Source organism: Piliocolobus tephrosceles, chromosome 1 (assembly GCF_002776525.5).
Source record: "Piliocolobus tephrosceles isolate RC106 chromosome 1, ASM277652v3, whole genome shotgun sequence".
Taxonomy (NCBI): Eukaryota; Metazoa; Chordata; class Mammalia; order Primates; family Cercopithecidae; genus Piliocolobus; species Piliocolobus tephrosceles.
This window is the reverse complement of record NC_045434.1, coordinates 192,505,966-192,513,206: the sequence shown is the minus strand read 5'-3', so window position 1 is coordinate 192,513,206 and position 7,241 is coordinate 192,505,966.

Sequence of the window (7,241 nt, the reverse complement as noted above, 5' to 3'; positions counted from 1 at the left end):
TATCCAAAACCTGTAAGAACTAATGATAATCCCACCACCTTTTGCTGACTCCTTTTTCGGATTCAGTCCGCCTGCACCCAGGTGAAGTAAACAGCCTTGTTGCTCACACAAAGCCTGTGGGTGGACTCTCTTCACACAGACGCGAGTGACATTTGGTGCCGAAGACCCGGGACAGGAGGACTCCTTCAGGAGACCAGTCCCCTGTCCTCACCCTCACTCTGTGAGGAGATCCACCTGTGACCTCGGGTCCTTAGACCAACCAGCCCAAGGAACATCTCACCAATTTCAAATCGGGTAAGCGGTCTTTTCACTCTCTTCTCCAGTCTCTTTTGCTACCCTTCAATCTCCCTGTCCTTCCAGTTCCAGTTCTTTTCCTCTCTAGCAGAGACAAAGAAGACACATTTTATCCACGGACCCAAAACTCCAGTGCCAGTCACGGACTTGGGGAATACGGTCTTCCCTTGGTGCTTAATCACTGCAGGGATGTCTGCCTGATTATTTACCCACATTTCATTGGTGTCTGATCATCATGGGGACGCCTGCCTTGGTCATTCGCCCACATTCCCTTGGTGGCAAGTCAATTGCGGGGATGCTTGCTTTGGCTGCTCACCCACATTGCAGCCCAGGGCTGCTCACCACCCCCCTCCCTTCTCCATGTCTCTACCCTCTCTTTTCTCTGGGCTTGCTTCCTTCACTATGGGCAACCTTCCACCCTCCATTCCTCCTTCTTCTCCCTTAGCCTGTGTTCTCAAAAACTTAAAACCTCTTCAACTCACACCTGACCTAAAATCTAAGTGTCTTATTTTCTTCTGCAATACCGTTTGGCCCCAGTACAAACTCAACAATAGTTCCAAGTAGCCAGATAATGGCACTTTTGATTTCTCCATTTTATAAGACCTGGATGATTTTTGTTGAAAAATGGGCAAATGGTCCGAGGTGCCTGACATCCAGGCATTCTTTTACACATCGGTCCCTCCCTAGTCTCTGCTCCCAGTGCAACTCATCCCAAATCTTTCTTCTTTCTCTCCTGTCTGTTCCTTCAGTCTCCACCCCAAGTTCTGAGTGCTTTGAATCCTTCTTTTCTACGGACTCATCTGACCTCTCCACTTCTCCCCAGGCTGCTCCTCGCCAGGCCAAGCCAGGTCCCAATTTTTCCTCAGCCTCTGCTCCCCCACTCTATAATCCTTCTATCACCTCCCTTCCTCACACCCGGTCCAGCTTACAGTTTTGTTCCATGACTAACCCTCCCCCACCTGCCCAACAATTTCCTCTTAAAGAAGTGGCTGGAGCTAAAGGCATAGTCAAGGTTAATGCTCCTTTTTCTCTATCAGACTTTCCCCAAATCAGTTAGCATTTAGGCTCTTTTTCATTAAATATAAAAACCCAGCCCAGTCCATGGTCCATTATATGGACCCTTACATGCTTTACCCTTACATGCTTTACCACCCCAGACACAGAGGGGCCAGAAGGCCATCTTATTCTCGATATGCATTTTATTACCCAATCTGCTCCCGACATTAGAAAAAACTCCAAAAATTAGATTCTGGCCCTCAAACCCCACAACAGAACTTAATTAACCTTGCCTTCAAGGTGTACAATAATAGAGAAGTGTTGCAATTACTTGCCTCTGCTGTGAGAGAAACCCCAACCACATCTCTAGCACACTAGAACTTCAGAACACCTAAACCGCAGTGGCCAGATATTCCTCCAGGACCTCCTCCCCCAGGATCTTGCTTCAAGTCCCAGAAATCTGGCCACTGGGCCAAGGAGTGCCCACAGCCCAGGTTTCCTCCTAAGCTGTGTCCCATCTGTGCAGGACCCCACTGGAAATCAGACTGTCCAACTCACCTGGCAGCCACTCCCAGAGCCCCTGGAACTCTGGCCTAGAGCTCTCTGACTGACTCCTTCCCAGATCATCTCGGCTTAGCGGCTGAGGACTGACACAGCCCGATCGCCTTGGGAGCCTCCTGGACCATCACAGATGCTTTGGGTAGCTTTTACAGTGGAGGGTAAGTTAGTCCTCTTCTTAATAAATACGGAGGCTACCCACTCCCCATTACCTTCTTTCTTTTTTTTTTTTTTTTGAGGCGGAGTCTCGCTCTGTCCCCCGGACTGGAGTGCAGTGGCTGGATCTCAGCTCACTGCAAGCTCTGCCTCCCGGGTTTACGCCATTCTCCTGCCTCAGCCTCCGGAGTAGCTGGGACTACAGGCGCCCGCCACCTCGCCCGGCTAGTTTTTTTTTGTATTTTTAGTAGAGACGGGGTTTCACCGTGTTAGCCAGGATGGTCTCGATCTCCTGACCTCGTGATCCGCCGGTCTCGGCCTCCCAAAGTGCTGGGATTACAGGCTTGAGCCACCGCGCCCGGCCTCCCATTACCTTCTTTTAAAGGGCATGTTTCCCTTGCCTCCATAACTGTGTGGGTATTGGGCAAGTATAATCCACAAGTATAGGACACCTCTACTCCCTCCTTGGTGACTGATCATGCACCCCTTACTATCCCATTAAAACCTAATCACCCTTACCCTGCTCAGTGCCAGTATCCCATCCCACAGCATGCTTTAAAAGGATTAAAGCCTGTTATCACTCTCCTGTTACAGCATGGCCTTTTAAAGCCTATAAACTCTCCTTACAATTCCCCCAATTATACCTGTCCAAACACCAGACAAGTCTTACAGGTTAGTCCAGGATCTGCACCTTATCAACCTATCCACCCTGTGGTGCCAAACCCATATACTCTCCTATCCTCAATACCTTCCTCCACAACCATTATTCTGTTCTAGATAAACTTAGCCAACCCCATAAATCCTAAATCCTTTCCCCATTCCCCTTTCCATTCCTTAAAAAACAGCCCTAAAAGCTGCTCCCACACTAGCTCTCCCTAACTCATCCCAACCCTTTTCATTACACATAGCCAAAGTACAGGGCTGTGCAGTCAGAATTCTTACACAAGAGCTGTGATCGTGCCCTGTAGCATTTCTGTCCTAACAACTTGACCTTACTGTTTTAGCCTAGCCCTCATGTCTGCATGCAGTGGCTGCCACTGCTTTAACACTTTCAGAGGCCCTCAAAATCACAAGCTATGCTACACTTACTCTCTACAGTTCTCATAACTTTCAAAATCTATTTTCCTCACACTTGACACACAGACTTTCTGTCCCCCAGTTCCTTCAGCTATATTCACTGTTTGTTGAGTCTCTCACAATTACCATTTTTCCTGGCCTGGACTTCAATCCGGCCTCCCACATTATTCCAGATATCACACCTGACCCCCTTGACTGTATCTCTCTGATCCACCTAGCATTCGCACCATTTCCCCATATTTCCTTCTTTCCTGTTCCTCACCCTGATCACACTTGGTTTATTAATGGCAGTTCTACCAGGCCTAATCGCCACTCACCAGCAAAGGCAGACTATGCTATAGTATCTTCCACATCTATCATTGAGGCTACTGCTCTGCCCCCCTCCACTACCTCTCAGCAAGCCAAACTCATTGCCTTAACTTGGGCCCTCATTCTCGCGAAGGGACCATGCATCAATATTTATACTGACTCAAGATATGAGTCAATATATGCCTTCCATATCCTGCACCACCATGCTGTTATATTGGCAGAAAGAAATTTCCTCACTACACAAGAATCCTCCATCATTAATCCTCCTTAATAAAAACTCTTCTTAAAGCCACTTTACTTCCAAAGGAAACTGGAGTCATTCACTGCAAGGGCCATCAAAAAGCATCAGATTCCATCACTCAAGGCAATGCTTATGATGATAAGGTATCTAAAAAAGCAGATAGCGTTCTAACTTCTGTCCCTCATGGCCAGTTTTTCTTCTTGTTGGTCACTCCTATTTACTCTCCTACTGAAGTTTCCACCTATCAATCCCTCTCCACTCAAGGCAGATGGTTCTTAGACCAAAAAAAAAAAAAAAAAAAAAAAAAAAACTCCTTCCAGTCTCACAGGCCCATTCTATTCTGTCATCATTTAATATCCTCTTCCATGTAGGTTACAAGTCGTTAGCCTGCCTCTTAAAACCTCTCATTTCCTTTCCCTTGTGAAAATCTATCCCCAGTCCTCCACTCTTGACTCCCTCTTGGAGTGGATAGATGATCTTTGCTGACAGGACACACTTCAATACTTTCACCCTGATGAAGTCATATTCTTTACTGTTATACTCACTCTTATTCTCATTCCCATTTTTATGCCACCCTCTACCTCTCCCCAGCTATCTCCACCACACTATCAATCTCACTCACTCTCTCCCAGCCATTTCTAATCCTTCTTTAACAAACAATTGCTGACTTTGCATTTCTCTTTCCTCCAAAATTGCCGAGGCCCTGACTTACTCACTGCTGACAAAAGGGAAATCTGTATATTTTTAAATGAAGAGTGTTGCTTTTATCTAAATCAATCTGACCTAATATATGACAACATCAAAAAACTCAAGGATAGAGCCTAAAAACTCGCCAGCCAAGCAAATAATTATGCTGAACCCCCTTGGACATTCTCTAATTGGATGTCCTGGGTACTCCCAATTCTTAATCCTTTAATACCTATTTTTTTCCTTCTTTTATTTGGACCTTGTGTCTTCTGTTTAGTTTCTCAATTCACACAAAACCGCATCCAGGCCATCACCAATCATTCTATATGACAAATCCTCCTTCTAACCCCACGATGTCACCTCTTATCCCCAAATCTTTCTTCAGTTTAATCTATCCCACTGTAGGTTCCCACACCTCCCCTAATCCTGCTCGAAGCAGCCCTGAGAAACATCACCCATTATCTCTCCATACCACCCCCCAAAATTTTTGCTGCCCCAACACTTCACCACTATTTTGTTTTGTTTTTCTTATAAATATAAGAAGACAGGAATGTCAGGCCTCTGAGCCCAAGCTAAGCCATCATATCCCCTGTGACCTGCACGTATACATCCAGATGGCCTGAAGCAAGTGAAGATCCACAAAAGAAGTGAAAATAGCCTTAACTGATGACATTCCACCATTGTGATTTGTTCCCGCCCCACCCTAAGTGATATGATATAGTCTCCCCTGCCCTTGAGAAGGTACTTTGTAATATTCTCCCTGCCCTTAAGAAGGTACTTTGTACGCCTATCCAAAACCTATAAGAACTAATGATAATCCCACCACCCTTTGCTCTCCTTTTTTGGACTCAGCCCGCCTGCACCTGGGTGAAGTAAACAGCCTTGTTGCTCACACAAAGCCTGTTGGTGGTCTCTTCACACCGACACATGTGACAGTTCTACCAGTTATTACGAGAGTGAGGACTAAACTGTGGTATTTTTATCTTGCCCAAATTCCTATCTAAGGGATCTGGGGAGTCATACCCAACAAATCATAAATTCTCATCAGATGGATTTTATTTAACACTATATATCATGATTTACTTTCCAACCTCACTCTGGCATAACATTACGAGACAAAGAAGAAAATCAAAAATCAAAATATTTCACCCCCAAACATATTTGTTTGCCATATTTTAAAATGGCCCTGCAAAGTTGTTCTTTGTGGGGGAAAATTTGCATCTGTAAGAATCTCTATTAACATAGCTAGATCTTTTTCTCTCAGATCCTCCCAATCCTAAGGAGATTAACTAAAATCTGAATAGGACACATTTGTCATCTATTGTCTCTAAGGACAGCCACTATAAGACTTCAAAGGAACTTTGTTCTACACATCTTTTATCTTAATCTGAACATTCCCTTTCTGTGTATCCCAGGTTTTTTTTTTTTTTTTTTTTTTTTTCCCGAGACAGAGTCTCACTCTGTCACCCAGGCTGGAGTGCAGTGGTACAATCTCAGCTCACTGCAACCTCCACCTCCTGGGTTCAAATGATTCTCCTGCATCAGCCTCCTAAGTAGCTGGGACTACAGGCACATGCCACCATGCCCAGCTAATTTTTATATTTTTAGTAGACTGGGTTTCACTATGTTGGCCAGGATGGTCTTGATCTCCTGACCTCGTGATCCACCCACCTGGGCCTCCCAAAGTGCTGGGATTATAGGCGTGAGTCACCATGCCTAGGCTGTCTATCCCAGGTCTTTAGACAAACTCAACCAATTGTCAACCAGAAAATGTTTAAATTCGCCTACAGCCTGGAAGCCCCTCATTCCCCACTTTGGGTTGTCCTGCATTTCTGAACCAAACCATTGTTTTTCTTAAATGTATTTGATTGATGTCTCAGGCCTCCCTAAATATCTATAAAACCAAGCTGTACCCTGACTACCTTGGGCACATGTTCTCAGGACCTCCTGAGGGCTGAGTCATGGGCCACAGTCACTCATATTTGGCTCAGAATAAATCTTCTCTAATATTTTACAGACTTCAACTCTTTTTGTCAACAAGAGGGATATGACAGTTTTTCACTGTATAGATTTGTTGATTTCTCTTTGCAGTTCTATCTATTTTTGTTTCATTGTTTTTAAGCTCTGCTTCTTCATGTATCAGAGTGTAGGACTCATATTCTCTTGATGAATTGAAATCTTTATCATTATCAAATGACTCACTTTATTCCTGGTAATATCATTCTTTGCCCTGAAATATATTGTGATATTAATATAGCCACTCTTGCTTTTTATTGATTATTGCTAGAATGAAATATAATTTTCTATCCTTTTATTTTATTGTTTTTTTTTCTTTTAGAGAGTGGGTCTTGCTCTGTCACCCAGGCTGAAGTGCAGTGGTGCAATCACAGCTCACTGCAGCCTTGACCTCCCAGGCTCAAGTGATCCTCCTACCTCTGCCTTTAAAGAAACTGGGACTACAGGTACGCCACCATACCTGGCTAATTTTTGTATATTTTGTAGAGATGGGGTCTCACTATGTTGCCCTGGCTGAGATGGGGTCTCACTATGTTGCCCTGGCTGGTCTTGAACTCTTGTCCTCAAGCCCTCCTCCCACCTTGGCCTCCCAAAGTGCCAGGATTACAGGTGTGAGCCACTGTGCCTGGCCTATCCTTTTACTTTTAATCTGTTTGTACCTTAATATTTAAAGTGTATTTCTTGTGATACCACATAGTTGAGTCTTGCTCTTTAATCTGATAATTTCCACACTTAATTGATTGTGTTTATACCATTTTCACTTAGTGTGATTATTAATACACTTAGTTTTTATACATAACCTAGTCTTTGTTTTCTGTTTGTCACACCTGTTCTTTGTTCACTTTTTCTTTATTTCTGCCTTCTTTTTAAATAATTGAGTATTTTTCTGATTCCATTTTATCTCCTT